The following is a 5,955-nucleotide window of genomic DNA, read 5'->3' on the forward strand; positions in this document are numbered from 1 at the left end:
AAGCCCACGCACAGCAACGAACGCCCAACACAGCCAAAAGTAAATTTAAAAATATATATTTATATAAAGTCTCTGTAAAAAATGAATCAATGGTGTGAGGCACTGTAGAAAAGCTAAAGTTGAACAACAGAAAAAGTGGTGACCCAGGCGGGCGAGGGAGGGTCACGGTCTCAGGAACCCACCCACACTTGAACCCACATTTGCACACTTGTGTTCACCTGCAAGTGGGCAAAAGTCTTGAGACACCAACCTGCCCCTTGTGGCGTCGGGGAGGCCTGGACGGACTCACACGTGTCTGCTGGGGTGTTCATTTACAGGGGGCACGATCCTCACAATCAGAAAACTTAACACCACGGGCCTCATGAAAAGTGTCCCAGTGATTTCCCGGATAGAAAATTTCCTTCTGGGCCAGGTTCTGATCCAGGATGGCACGTCATCTTCTTCTACCTGGGCTGGAAGCCCTGACTTTGTCTTTCCGAGGTTTGAAGGGTTTAGGTGAGCAGTTGGGCAGGAAGTCTTGCGTGTGTTCGTGTTTAGGTTCAGAAAGGGGATCTTCCTGTAGGAACACTTGCTGGGGATGTCCCTTCCTGCGCACTTGCCAGGAGGCACGTGACGTCACGCCGCCCGCTAGCCACCAAACTGTGACCACCTGTGCGCGCTCCCAGGTAGTCACTGCAGGCCTCTCTGCAGGCACAGGTGTCTTTGGGGAGATGCTTGGAAATTGTGTAAAAATCCTGTCTGCCCGTTTTCGTTAGCATCTGTATTCGTTTTACCAATATTTTTACCCTATTGGTTTTACATCTGTATTAGTCAGGTTTCTTCAGAGAAAGAGAATCCATAGGATATATATATAATAATATTTTTTCTGACTGACTTATTTCACTTAGCATTACATCCTCAAGGTTCATCCATAGTCAGCAGGTGTCAGAATGTTCTTCCTTTTCAGGGTTGAATAATATTCCATTATGTGGATGGACCAGACTTTATTATCTAGTCATCCCTCCGTGGACACTTGCTTATTTCCATACCTGGCTATTGTGAATAGCGCTGCTATGAACATGGGTGTACAAATATCTCTTCAAGACCCAATTTGCAGTTCTTTTGGGTTTATATCCAGAAGTGGAATTGCTGGACCATATGGTAGTTCCATTTTCAATTTTTTTGTTTTTTTGGTTGCACCAGGTCTTAGTTGTGGCCAGTGGGCTCCTTAGTTGCGGCTCACGGGCTCCTTAGTTAAGGCATGCATGTGGCAGCTAATTCCCTGACTAGGGATCAAACCTGTGTCCCCTGCATTGGAAGGCGGATTCTTAACCACTGCACCACCAGGGAAATCCCTCCATTTTTAATTCTTTGAGGAACTTCCCTACTGTTTTTCAAAGCTGCCTTTTATTTTTTTAAACAGTGTGTTTGAAGAGCAAACATTTAAAATTTTGATCGAGTTCAATTTAAAAAATGTATGGCTTGTGCTTTTTGTGTATTTTAAAATATATTTGTGTTACTGACTTCTAGTTTAATTCTGTGGTCAGAGGAGGAGCCCTGGTGTGGCACCAGCCCAGGTGCCGTCCCCAGAGAGGTGGGAAAGGGCTGAGCACCCGGGAGGTGGGGGGGGGGGTGCCAGGCCCACATGCACGTACGTCAGGAGGGTCCCTCCCTGGTGCCCTCTGCCCCTGCAGGTGCCTGGCCTCGGCCCTTCTGTCTGGCATGTCTTTCAGTCACCGGCTCAGCATCATTGCATCATGGCCGTCGGCCCTGTGGGGTCTGCAGTCAGAGGCTGAGTTTGAAATCCACCTCTGCAGTTTCACAGGTCAAGTAAGCTCCTGGGCCTCCTGGCCTCAGTTTTCTCTTCTGTGAAATGGGACGAAGACACTAACTCACAGGGTAGTTTTGAGGACGCAGGGAGCCGGGAAACCTAACGTGCTCAGAGCAGGGCCTGGCGCCTGGGTGTTACTGAGCCTCGCCTGTGGGCCCCGGCACCGAGCAGGAGGGCGAGACTGGAGGGGCTGCGGCCAGCAGAGCCGTCACACCCGGGGTCAGAGGGACAAACACACAGGCCAGAGCATTCGGACCAGCGCCCCGTGCGTGGTGCCTTCCTGGGGAGCAGGAGGCAGCTCGGTCTTCATTGCTCTGCACACAGCCAGCAGGAGCTCACCCAGGGGCTGGCCTGGAGAGCTGGAGGCGGGGACCCCCCGCTGGTGATAGGACAGGGGCTGAGGAAGGGCGGCCAGCCGGGCTCGGGGAGTCCCGGCCCGCTCCTCCTGCCGGGCCTGCTCCGGACATTCTAATCGGGATAGGGGTGGCATCTACCTCCATCACGTCTCCTGGGCTCCTGGATGTGCCCCATAATGGAGGATGAAGTGGTGTGCAGGCCAGGGGGCTCCCCCAAGCCGCAGGAACCCTTTTTAAGGCTCCAAGGAGTGGTGGCGAGGCTGTAGGTCTGCCGGGCCTGTACCAACTTCGCCCAGGCAGGAACCCCTCCAGGTGGCAGGCAGCTGGCAGCCCGGGCCCTGCGCTCATAGCTTCAGGACGCCCAGGGAGGGGCCTCCTTCCTGGTCCTGGACTCATGGTCTCAGACCAGCCTCAGTCTCGGGACTGTCACCACGGAGGCTGGGTGACCACAGCTTCCTCTTGAGCCAGCTCTGGGGGGGCAGCCCCGTCCAAAACACACGTCTCCTTGTCCCAGACGGCTACTCAGCCTCTCCCTTTCTGCCGAGGTGACAGAATGATTAGCTCAAGGCCACATTTCCTCAATAGATGTGGCCACGTGACGAGGTCCTCCCCAGTGGCCTATGACCCACTTCTGGGTTCTGCCCTGAAGGGAAGGGTGTGCTCTCCACTGCCCTATGGCTGGAATGCAGAGGAGGTGAGTGCAGCAGGAGGCAAAGGCTTCCATTAAGCATGGCCGGCCGAGCACGAGGTGGGAGGAGCCTAGTCCCGACCAACCAGCTACGCTCAGCCGGGCTTCCAGAGAGACAGAGCCAATAGTGCGTGCGTGTGCGTGTGCGCGTGCACGTGCGCATGCGCGTGTGTGCTTTACTCAAAGTCCACCCATCTGAACGTTAATCTCATCCAAAAACACCCTCACAGCAATCCCAGGTTAACATCTGACCAAATGTCTGGGCACCCAGTGACCCAGCCAAGCTGACACAGAAATTAACCATCACACCAGCCTCGGGCTATGACGTGGGGCCTCTAGGTCAGGGCAGCTGGGCCGTGTCCTGTGGGCTCCAGGCTGTTGCCCCCGGTTAGTGCAGCCTGGCTAAAACAGCAGGTGCGACCTCAGAAACACCGGTTTCTTGCTTCTCCCCAAATGCTGTGTCAGACGCAGGTCAGCCGTGGAGCCACCTCCATGAGGGGCTTCGCTGGGGTGGCTCCCCCGCTCCCAGCTGGGAGCCTGTCCCTGCTCAGATGCCCCGACAGACACTGTCCCTGTAGGCCACAGCCCTGGGCGGCCCAGCTGGTTGCATAAGGCAGGCAGCCCCACCCGGGCACCTCAGGGGCTCTGGGGTCCCACTGGCCAGGCTCCTCTGCCCTGTGCCCCACCTGCCCGAGGGCTTCTGCCCAAGCCTTGCCCTGCGGGCTGCCCAGTGGCGTCCGGACCAAATCAAGGATTCCGCTGTTCCCTAAGTGGTCCTCCGCTGCCTGTCCAGCGTGATGGCCCTCACCTCACCCAGCCTGTGGACCCTCCTGCCCTGGAGGAAGGGTCTTGCCCCAGAGCACCGCCCCACAGTTTTGGCCCCCAAGTTCCCATGCCCACTCCCCCTGGAGCACAGGACCCGTTCTGCAAACCGAAGCGCGGCGGGTTCGGGAGGGAGCCCCCAGGGCCGCCGGCTGGCTCAGGTGCCTGAGGGGCACGCTGGAGTTGGGCTGCCTGACTTGCTGGGCCCCTCGGTCCAGACTAACCCCGGTGGCTGTCAAGGCTGGTGCTGGGCCGCAGGAGGACCCGAACCCCAGCTCTGAGTGGCCGGTTTCCAGACCCATCTCTGGCACAAATGTCACAACCTCCCTGGGTCTCGGTTTTCTTATCTGAGAAGTGGGAGCTGAGCCTGAAGGGAAGGACTGGACCCAGGACTCTCTGGAAACGGGATGGCCGCACCCAGAGGCGGACACTGGTGCCCCCAGGTGTCTGTGTCCTGCTCTGTCCTGGGTCACAGAGCCACTTGTCCTCGGGGAACCTGGCCAGTACCGCTCGACTCTTGGAGGGGATTAAAGGATGGCGGTGTGGATGCCCGTGGAAGCGGCCTGGGCGCCCACATCGCCGTGCCCCCCGCCCCTGTCTATCGCTGGCCCTGCTCCCTGCACCAGCTATGCCGGGATTCCAGCTCTTCCAGGTGGCTGCAGGGGGACCCTTCCCCGCCAGTCCTGGTGACAGCTGGCTTGGCTCGGCTCTGAAACCTGTATAGGGCCGGCCTCACCAAGCCCAGAAACTGCATGGAGGCCCTGGCCTGGCGCTCAGGGGCCACATCCCTGATGTCTCCCCCAACACCCAACCCCAGGAATGCCCAGGAGGCTTACATTCTCACCTCCTTCGGGTTTCTTCCCAAAATGCCACTCCCTTTTCCACCTAAAAGAGTCACCACCCCATCCCTGTCATGCATTTGTCTGGCCTCAGGGCCCACTGCAGGGCCTGGTCAGTGTGGAGCCCCCTCTTCAATGTCCCTGCCCCTAGGCCAAGAGTGAGCACACAGGTGGCGGGTGGCTCTTTCCCGCCTGACCCCTTCTCACCACCCGCACAAAGCTCAGGGCCTGGAGACTCAAGTGGGGGAACTGTGGACCACAGGGTGCCTAAGGCCTCTCCCAGCCCCAGTGACCCCTCCCATGGGTGAGGAGCGTTTGCCTGCCCTTACCCTTTTTAATGAACCATCTCGTCTGAAACAAGCCCACGCAGACGAGCAGGGTGTAGGCGGTGCAGACGCCCAGCCTCAGAGCTGCCCCCGGAGCTGGGGCGGCAGGGTGGGTCTGATGCGGGGGCCAGTAGGCCTGTGGGCCTGGGTCAGGACCCCAGCCGGCCCCCAGGATGGAAGGCTGGAGGGCGAGGCAGGGCCCCTTCCAAGAGCCAGCCCGCTGACCACCAGCCTCACCTGGAGACCCCGCAGGGGTCCGGTCTCAGCCGCCACTGGACTTGGACGGACCAAGGCCCACCCTTCTCTCCTGCCAGGAGCGCTAACCACGGCCTCTGAGCCCCTGCCGCCCTGCCGGTCGCACAGCGCGGAGTCGCCGAGAGACCGGAGAAGGCAAGAGACCTGCTCCAAGTCACACAGCGGGTCACAGGCAGGGAGGGGTAGGCGGCGAGGCCGAACCAGGGCTCCGGGCCGGACGATGTGGGGAGTGGGGACCCCGAACGGCCGGGCCGCCGGCGGGGTTCGCGCCGGGCAGGCCACTCGCCCCTGCGCCGAGCGTGCCCTCCCGCTGCCTCAGGTCGCCGTCGCCGCCCGCCTTCGCCTTCCTGGACACTGGCTCACGCCCACCGCCCGCAGGCGCGCAGGTAGGTGGGTGGGTGTAGCCCCGACCCCGGGGGCGGGGCCAGCACAGCGCACGCGCCGTTCGCCCGCCCGCCGCGGAAACGAGCCCCGGCCTGCGCAGGCCCTGCCCCCTCGGCTGAAACCCCGCCCCACACGGCACGCCCCTTCCGCCGTAAGTCCCCTCTCACCAGCCGACCGAGGTCCCGCCCCCACGACATAGGCCCCGCCTCTCATGCGCGCGGAGCGGCGCGGCTGTGGGAAGGCAAGTGCGGGCCGGCTGATGGGCGGGGCGGCGGCGCGGGGCGGGGCTTGTGTCATGGGGGCGGGGCGCCGGCCGCGGTCCCGTTGCCTCTGGGGAGCGACGTCCTTTGAGGGAGGAGCGCGGCCTGAGGGCCGGCGCCTCCCTCTTTCAGCCCGCCCGGCCGAGCTCAGGTGCAGGGCCTGGCGTGGCCCGCGGGAAGCCGGGGTGTGCGTGCGCGCGCCCGGGGTCGTGCGC

The sequence above is a fragment of the Kogia breviceps genome, chromosome 6 (assembly GCF_026419965.1).
Source record: "Kogia breviceps isolate mKogBre1 chromosome 6, mKogBre1 haplotype 1, whole genome shotgun sequence".
Lineage (NCBI taxonomy): Eukaryota > Metazoa > Chordata > Mammalia > Artiodactyla > Physeteridae > Kogia > Kogia breviceps.